A 10,190-nucleotide genomic window follows, 5' to 3' on the forward strand; every position below is an offset into this window, starting at 1 on the left:
AAAGCTGGTTTTCCGGCATCTTCGCAGTGTAAATTAATATAACCTTTTTATATAATATTTTATTTTATTTTTACTCTTATTTTACACAAATTGATTTAGTCATTTGTAGTTTTCATTTATAAATTGTACTTTTATAAGAATATCATCTAAGGCAAAATATTTTGTTTCAGATACTGTGATGTCACATCTCAAGACCAAGTGTAACTAAGTAGAAGTTCACAATGTCAAGCAGAGATAAAAAGTTCTCCTGTGAGGAATGTGGCAAACAGTTTGGCTTCAAGTCTGCTCTTCAGAGACATTTACTTGTACACAATGGTGTGAAGGAGTTTGAATGTGAGGAATGTGGGAAATGTTTCTCCCAGAAGAGTACTCTCAAGACACACATTCTTGTACACAATGGTATAAAGGAGTTTGAATGTGAGGAATGTGGGAAATGTTTTTCCCGGGGTATCTCAAGGGCATTCTTGGACAGTGGTATAAAGGAGTTTGAATGTGAGGAATGTGGGAAATGTTTCTCTGAGAAGAGTAATCTCAGAAGAGGAATGACCCATAAGGGTCATCTCTGACACACATTCTTGGACACAGTGGTATAAAGGAGTTTAAATGTGAGGAATGTGGGAAATATTTTTCCCATAAGGGTCATCTCAAGACACACATTCTTGGACACAGTGGTATAAAGAAGTTTAAATGTGAGGAATGTGGGAAATATTTTTCCCATAAGGGTCATCTCAAGACACACATTCTTGGACACAGTGGTATAAAGGAGTTTGAATGTGAGGAATGTGGGAAATGTTTCTCTGAGAAGAGTAATCTCAAGAAACACATTCTTATACACAATGGTGTGAAGGAGTTTGAATGTGAGGAATGTGGGAAATGTTTCTCCCAGAAGAGTAATCTCAAGACACATATTCTTGTACACAATGGTATAAAGGAGTTGAAATGTGAGGAATGTGGGAAATATTTTTCCCAGAAGGGTCAACTCAAGACACACATTCTTGGACACAGTGGTATAAAGGAGTTTAAATGTGAGGAATGTGGGAAATATTTTTCCCAGAAGAGTAATCTCAGGACACACATTCTTGGACACAGTGGTATAAAGGAGTTTGAATGTGAGGAATGTGGGAAATGTTTCTCCCAGAAGAGTAATCTCAAGCAACACATTCTTATACACAATGGTGTGAAGGAGTTTGAATGTGAGGAATGTGGGAAATGTTTCTCCCAGAAGAGTAATCTCAAGACACACATTCTTGTACACAATGGTATAAAGAAGTTTAAATGTGAGGAATGTGGGAAACATTTTGCACTAAAGAGTACTCTCAAGACACACATTCTTGGACACAATGGTGTGAAGGAGTTTGATTGTGAGGAATGTGGGAAATGTTTCTCCTGGAAGGGTCATCTCAAAACACACATTCTTGGACACAGTGGTATAAAGAAGTTTAAATGTGAGGAATGTAGGAAATATTTCTCACGGAAGAGTAATCTCATGAAACACATTCTTATACACAATGGTGTGAAGGAGTTTGAATGTGAGGAATGTGGGAAATGTTTCTCCCAGAAGAGTAATCTCAAGACACACATTCTTGTACACAATGGTATAAAGGAGTTTAAATGTGAGGAATGTGGGAAACATTTTGCACTAAAGAGTACTCTCAAGACACACATTCTTGGACACAATGGTGTGAAGGAGTTTGAATGTGAGGAATGTGGGAAATGTTTCTCCCAGAAGAGTAATCTCAAGACACACATTCTTGTACACAATGGTATAAAGCAGTTTAAATGTGAGGAATGTGGGAAACATTTTGCACTAAAGAGTACTCTCAAGACACATTCTTGAACACAATGGTGTGAAGGATATTGAATGTAAGGAATGTGGGAAATGTTTCTCCCAGAAGGGTACTCTCAAACGTCATAAACTTGTGCATGAAAAAGAAAAACAGAATTCAATAAATGTTTGAATGACTTTAACAGAAGGTAAATGTGACACATAAACTTGAATACAGTGATATACATCAATATAAAACCACTTGAACAAACTCTATGAATGTACCAGAAATAAAGATAAGTGACAAATGCCACTTTTATAGATATTAAGCACAAGTTATAATTATCTGCTCGTAAGATGTAAATTTCTTCTACCATGGCCTTAGTGTAGACATTTGGTGTTGGTTAAATATCACTCATAATAATAATGTTGTTTACAGTACAGTAGTAAGCAAAGGTTAAACTTATCATCTATGTCTTTAAAATTTCATCTTTACTGGATAAGTTGTGTTGAACATTGATGAACTCTCATTTACTATAATTTGTGCATCAGTAGTTGTGTCAACTGTGTTCGTCTGTCTTTATTTACACGTGACGTAAGTTTTATCACAAGTACGTACATTAACACGGGTAGTAAATCATCTTAGTAAAGTAGTACAGTGATGGTAGACCATTTGTTATAGTCAAGGTGTTGTCATTATCTCACGGAAACTCTTCAATCTCTCTTGAACTTTGTACGTAAAAATTGGATAAGTTATGCTCAACTCTGACGAGATATTTTGATGTTTTATCTTGACTAAAATGGTTGGAAGTTTTGATTCATGTTTTAAATATATTCTTTCATCACTTACAGATATATGGTACCATTGTCTGGTAAATAATGGTTAGGGTTCATATATAGTACCTGGTGTTATGGGGCAGATGAACTTTAACACCTCTTAACTGTATATAATATCATGTTTAATATATTGTTCAGTTAGCATCTTGTACCTTAGTTAGGTAACTCTTCTTGGTTATATATAAATTCATCCTTGGGCAGTCATTTTCTTAAAGTAGCCAATGCTGAAATGTCAAACTCTGGGTTAAAATTTGTTTTTAAATCATGTCAAGCAGAAGACTTGTTGAAATTAGCATATAGTATTAAGATATTTGCTGTTCTTATATACAACTTTTCCTAATAGTACTGGCTTGTGTTTATCTAACAATGGTTTTTTTAAAATGATTGCTACAAGAATGGAATTAATTTTGTGGACATGAATATAGAGTTTTATGTTAATACAGGCTGTCCCCAACTTACAACAGGGATAAGTTCCTGGACCCATAGTTTAGGTTAGGTTAAAGCCCAACAATAATATCCCATATATAAAAAATAATGTAATTAAAGTGATGTTAAACAATATATAATTATAAACTAATGAAAAAATTGGGATTTTAATTAAAAAAATTGCAGTGAATGTGATCCCGTTCATAAGTGCGGGTGATGGTAAGTCGGACGGTCGTAACTCAGGGACTGCCTGTATACACTTTATGTTTGGCCATGATGTGCCACAAACATTAATATCTTACAGAATGACATATAAGTATTTAAACTATTGCTGAATATTTTATTTTAACCCCAATATTGTAGAACATGTGTACAGTAATGGCTGGTCTTCAGATACTGTATGTGGATATCTTGAATTAATATTGCTGTAATTGCCCTAAAATTCATTATGAGTAAAGATGCATTAAAATAATAGGTTTTTGTATTTATGGAATTTAATGAGCAGAAGATTCCATGGCTGGTTTATATTTTGAGTTGAGAGCCAAATGTTAGATTGGTCTGGACGACGCCCGGGGAGGAGCCAAGGTAATATTTATGATAATTTACTGTTTTATGACCGTAATTATTGCTGGAAATGATTCTAGATAGAATATTATTAAATAACATGATGGCAAGGGTTGAAGGTGACTGCCAATAACTCATAGAGACGAGTATTTTATATAAATTTGGGTCACTAGTTCATTACATTGCGTATACAGTAAACTGGAGTCAGTATTTATTGTCCAGATCACTTTCCTGGTGACTGTTTTAGTGTTTGTTCGACCAAGATTCAACATTGTCTTTGTTATATGTGAAGCTTTAACCCTGTACTGTACTGATCTATATTATACAGTACTGTACAGTATTGTATTGTACTGTATGTCAGTTGTAGTATTAATGAGGGACAACTGTACTGTACTGTACTGTACTGTTCTGTACTGTACTGTTCTGTTCTGTTCTGTACTGTTCTGTTCTGTTCTGTACTGTTCTGTACTGTACTGTACTGTACTGTTCTGTTCTGTACTGACCCATATTATACTGTACTGATCCATATTATACTGTACTGTTCTGTACTGTTCTTGAGGGTTAATATTCAGGTTCTATTTTCACACATTTAAGGATGTAGTTTTGGAGTGTGTGGCCATATGTCTGGCCACACACTTCACATCTAGTGTTGTTCACATCTGCCTGAGGGACATACTGCCAGAGTGTGTGGCCATATGTCTGGCCACACACTTCACATTTAGTCTTGTTCACATCTGCCTGAGGGACATACTGCCAGAGTGTGTGGCCATATGTCTGGCCACACACTACATATAGTGTTGTTCACATCTGCTTGAGGAACATACTGCCAGAGGTACTTATATCCTAACCTTAGTCTATCAGTTACAACATCTTATAATGTAGTGATGTTGTTACTTGCTCCATATACTTGTTTCACTTGATACACCTCATCATGGTAAACTATGGATCGACTAATGCCTGTTAGCTCTCATCTGCTGCATTCATAAGAACACTGAACAAAGTGGCACTTTAAGCTAAGGTTTCTTTGCTCATAATGAATTTCAGATCAATTACATCAATATTAAGGGAGATATGTAGACTTTACCCTTCAATTTATAGAAATAAATGTAGCTGTAACGCCATTATTAATGGTACATCTGATGTACAGTACAGTACAGATGTCTATCATTAATACTACAACTGATGTACAGTACAGATGTCTCATTAATGCAACAACTGATGTACAGTACAGTATAGCACAGTACAGAATAGTACAGTATAGCACAGTACAGAATAGTACAGTATAGCACAGTACAGAATAGTACAGTATAGCACAGTACAGAATAGTACAGTACAGATGTCCATCATTAATACTACAACTGATGTGCAATACAGATGTCTCATTAATGCTACAATTGATGTACAGTACAGTATAGATGTCCCTCATTAATGTTACAACTGATGTACAGTATAGCACAGTACACTACAGTATAGTACAGTTCAGTACAGAACAGTACAGTACAGTACAGTACAGCACAACACAGTACAAAACAGTACAGTACAGAAAAGTACGGTACAGTTCAGTACAGATGTCCCTCATTAATGTTACAACTGATGTACAGTACAGTATAGTACAGTACAGATGCCCCTCATTAATGTTACAACTGATGTACAGTACAGTATAGTACAGTTCAGTACAGTACAGTTCAGAACAGTACAGTAGAGAACAGTACAGTGCAGTATAGTACAGTTCAGTACAGAACAGTACAGTACAGATGTCCCTCATTAATGTTACAACTGATGTACAGTACAGTACAGTACATTTCAGTACAGTACAGTACATTTCAGTACAGTACAGTACATTTCAGTACAGTACAGTACATTTTAGTACAGTACAGTACAGTACATTTCAGTACAGTACAGTACAGTACAGATGTCCCTCATTAATGTTACAACTGATGTACAGTACAGTATAGTACAGTTCAGTACAGTACAGATGTCCCTCATTAATGTTACAACTGATGTACAGTACAGTATAGTACAGTTCAGTACAGTACAGTTCAGAACAGTACAGTAGAGAACAGTACAGTGCAGTATAGTACAGTTCTGTACAGAACAGTACAGATGTCCCTCATTAATGGTACAACTGATGTACAGTACAGTACAGATGTCCCTCATTAATGGTACAACTGATGTACAGTACAGTACAGTACAGATGTCCGTCATTAATGGTACAACTGATGTACAGTACAGTACAGTACAGATGTCCCTCATTAATGTTACAACTGATGTACAGTACAGTACAGTACAGATGTCTCTCATTAATGTTACAACTGATGTACAGTACAGTACAGTACAGTACAGATGTCTCTCATTAATGTTACAACTGATGTACAGTACAGTACAGTACAGATGTCCCTCATTAATGTTACAACTGATGTTAATAAATGTAGCTTTAACAGGGTGAGTTAAAAGTCAGTTATAATAGGAGAAAGTTATTTATTTCCTTGTTTACAACGACTGATTTAACTGAGAACTATTTACGTGAATGTGTTGTGATGTAGTCACTGAAGAGCGGCGACGTACAGTACAGTGTGTGTAAAAAAAGAAAAGTTTCCACTGAGAAGGTATATTAATACACCCTGTACCTGGACCCTAGTGGCAGGAATGTGGACTGAGGACCACCATATGTACGGTAATAACACAGTAAATATAGTTTATACCTTTAGAATAACTCAAGAGGCACTAGAGTGTGAAGTAACAAGACGATCTGTGACCAAGAGGAGAGAGTAAAATAAACTTAACAAGACTTAACATAGTTTCCCTTACCAAAGTGACTCTCTCTTAAATATTAAATCCTTATACAATTTATTTAAATAATTGAGTGAACAATTGGTAAATTTTTATTTATTTTTAACTAGTAATTAGGAAATACAAAATAAACTAAATAAATAAATAAAAAAAGAAATATATGCAGAAATAAAGGAGAAATAACAAAAATATCCAATATTACCAAAACTATAATAAAAACCCACAATAAAAACTAGAAACAAAAAAGATGGGGATCATCCTTCTAGTGACACAAGGATCATGGAGGGACTCCCCTAACATATAAAGGCCCAAGAAAACATGAAATAGAATAACTTGGCCTGACTGAGACCGGCCTGGTACTGCACCCTCAGAGCTAATGGTTCATCTCTATATCACCAACCAACCTAACTACTTCAATACTGTTGTCGACAGTGAAGGACAGACCAAGACTGTCAAGATATAAACAAATTTAATAGAAAAATTATCTATGAGGTCAATATTTAATATATTGGCTGCGACTGAACACTGATTAAATATAATAGTTACCCCTGCTCCGTCTTGTGTGATTAAATATAATAGTTACCCCTCCATTTTGTGATTAAATATAATAGTTACCCCTCCATTTTGTGATTAAATATAATAGTTACCCCTCCATTTTGTGATTAAATATAATAGTTACCCCTCCATTTTGTGATTAAATATAATAGTTACTCCTGCTCCGTTTTCTATGATTAAATATCTGCTCCGTTTTCTGTGATTAAATATAATAGTTACTCCAAAAACTGCCGCTCACAGAGCCGTTTTGCTTTGTTTTTGCTTTTCTTTTCCTTCTGGGACACTGTTTTCGTTGTATTATTCCCTTAAAGTTAATGAAAAGTTAAATCGGGCCACAAATTTGACGTTTTTACGTATTTTAACGTATATACAAGTTCGAAGCTTCAAATGCTTCAATGAAGCAAAAAAATGATTCAATGAAGCAAAAAAATGGTTCAGTGAAGCTTCGTGACGTCACTGTGAACCTTGACATATAAGGCCTCGACTAACTGGCCTTCGTCCCTTTCCTCACCGACCACTCGCCACTCACTGACTGCAGCTGACAGGCAGGTAAGCGCCGCTCCTCTAGTCTCCTTTATATACGTGTACATTTTTTGCCCGACTGCCTACAGTCCAAATGGCCAAGAGAAATGGTTATTCTTTTGGGTAGTGTTTAATATACTTAATTATGGCGTAATAAATGCTGATTTAAGTCCAAAACTTGCCGGCCGGTTGTTACAGTTCAATTGCCTCATAGGGTCGTTTCACTGGGCTCTAAGGCCCATGGTACCTACTGTGCAGCTTAAACAAATACATTAGTATTATATTAAGTGGCTCTCTAACGTCTAACCAGTAATTTCTTAATGTTTTAGTCAAATATACCGCCAAATGAGTCATGACAAACGAGCCTAAACTATGAGCCGGTAGTGAGTAACGAGCGTAAACCGTTCATCAGTATTTAGGTAATAATTAACCAGTAAGTGAGTACAATGACCAGATTGGGTTAGATTACCGTTTTATTTATTTTTTATTTCTTGCTTCGAAGCCCAACACACTTATGGGGGAGCCGGGTGGTCATAACTCAACAACTGCGCAGTTCATCACCACCACTGTATTCACCATTGACAACTGCGCCGCATTCACTAGATTTAACACAAATAGAAGTATTTTTTGCGGAATTAAGATGTATTTTTACTGGCTAGTTCTTTGCTTTCTCTTTAGTTACGATTTCTGGGAGTTGAAACAATTTATTAAAGGTTCTAGCCGGGCGGGGTGAGGCGAGGGAGGGAGCCGGGCGGGGTGAGGCGAGGCGAGGGAGGGAGCCAGGCGGGGTGAGGCAAGGCGAGGGAGGGAGCCGGGCGGGGTGAGGCAAGGTAGGGGGGCAGGGGTGGGGGCGGGGCAGGGGAGGAGGTAGAGGGGCCGGGCAGGGGTGAGGTGGGGAGCCGGGCGGGGGTGAGGCGAGGTAGGGGAGCCGGGCGGGGTGGGGGGGGTAGGGGGCCAGGAGGAATGAGGCGGGTAGGGAGCCGGGCGGGGTGAGGCAGGGTAGGGAGCCGGGCGGGGTGGGGCGGGTGGGGAGCCGGGCGGGGTGAGCGAGGTAGGGAGCCGGGCGGGGTGGAGGTAGGGGCCGGGCGGGGTGAGGGCAGGTAGGGAGCCGGGCGGGGGTGAGGCAGAGGTAGGGGAGCCGGGCAGGGGGTGAGGCAGGTAGGGAGCCGGGCGGGGTGGGCAGGTGAGGAGCCAGGGCAGGGGTGTGAGGCAGGTAGGGGCCGGGCAGGGTGAGGCAGGTAGGGAGCCGGGCGGGGTGAGGGCAGGTAGGGAGCCGGGCGGGGTGAGGCGAGGTAGGGGCCGGGCGGGGTGAGGCGAGGTAGGGGCGGGCCGGGGTGAGGCAGGTGGGGAGCCGGGCGGGGGTGGAGCGAGGTAAAGGGAGCCAGGCGGGGAGTGAGGCAGGTGGGGAGCCAGCCGGGCAGGGGTGAGGCGAGGTAGGGAGCCCGGGCAGGGGCTAGAGGCAGGGCAGAGGTAAGGCAAGGCAAGGCGAGGGAGGGGAGCCGGGCGAGGTGAGGCCAGGCAGGGGCAGGCGAGGCAGAGGCAGACGGGGAGGGAGGGAGGGGCAGGGCAGGGCAGGGGCAGGGGCGGGGCGGGGCGGGGTAGGGAACCGGATGAGGTGAGGTAGTGAGCCGGGCGGGGCTGGGCTGGGCTAGGCTAGGCTAGGCTAGGCTAGAGGGCGAGACGTTTCAGAATACAGTATATATTAAATCCCGTAACATTAAGGTTCCTGGTAATTTTTTAAAAGTGGACAACCATGGATTTTACAACCGGAAAAACCCATTGGTCAACAACCAAAAAGCACCATAACTAACCTAACAACGTAACGTAACGTAACCTGGAGGTTCCTTGGTTGTCTCCTGGTGTAAAAAGGTCCATTTGTATGTTCACACAACAATTAGAAAGTAAAACAAAATAATATTAGCGTATTTGTGTTTAGATCGGTTATGACCTCCATTTCCGTCGGAAATTGGTCGTTTTTTATAGATTTTTTTGGTGGTGTTTCCCGAAAAAAATATTGGCTCAGCGAATGAAAAAAAAAAAACCTATAAAAACATAAACCGGACCTAATCTAACCGACTCTCACCATATGTTGGAATCCCTTATTTCTTACCTTATTGACCTGGTTCTCGTTGGAGTTACCACATGTGTTGGTCTTGACGACACTTACATTCGTTCTTGCATTAATGACACTTTACGGAGGTCGGGACAACACCATGAGATCTAAAAATGCTATAGTTTTAGTGTGGAGGTAATGGTTTATGTAAACAGTTGGGGACAGTGAGTACACGTGGTGTAGTGGTAGATGGAAGTTGCAAGTTTAATTTTCATTCTACGTAAATTACAACTTTAAGCATGTTGCAGGTGACAGCTGGTGTACTTGAAGGCCAATGGAGAAGTGAGAGAACCTTGAGCAAGACTTAACACCCAGCATGTTACTTCAGCCTCATCAGTTAAGTTACTTATATATTATCTTAGCTATTATGGTCAGCCCATAAACCACTCAACACTGTGCTCCTACACTGGGCAGTGGAGGGTGTGTGTGTGGGACCTGGCTGACTGTGCATGTTGGAGGGCTCTGGAGGACTGTGTGTGTGTGTGTGTTGGAGGACTGTGTGTGTGTGTGTGTTGGAGGACTGTGTGTGTGTTGGAGGACTGTGTGTGTTTTGGAGGACTGTGTGTGTGTTTTGGAGGACTGTGTGTGTGTGTGTTGGAGGACTGTGTGTATGTGTGT

The 10,190-nt window shown here is 40.1% G+C and overlaps 1 long non-coding RNA gene across 1 annotated transcript; it reads right to left on the minus strand.

The window, feature by feature from the left end:
• Positions 1-1,947: 1,947 nt before the first annotated feature.
• LOC121868484 lies at positions 1,948-9,823 on the minus strand. The gene is made up of 2 exons (XR_006089409.1): positions 9,570-9,823; positions 1,948-2,826 (listed from the first exon to the last, which is right to left on the minus strand). It is a non-coding gene; the product is annotated as an uncharacterized LOC121868484 (long non-coding RNA).
• Between the last annotated feature and the right edge of the window lie 367 nt (positions 9,824-10,190).

Source organism: Homarus americanus, unplaced genomic scaffold (assembly GCF_018991925.1).
Source record: "Homarus americanus isolate GMGI-L3 unplaced genomic scaffold, GMGI_Hamer_2.0 scaffold39711, whole genome shotgun sequence".
NCBI classification, from domain to species: Eukaryota; Metazoa; Arthropoda; class Malacostraca; order Decapoda; family Nephropidae; genus Homarus; species Homarus americanus.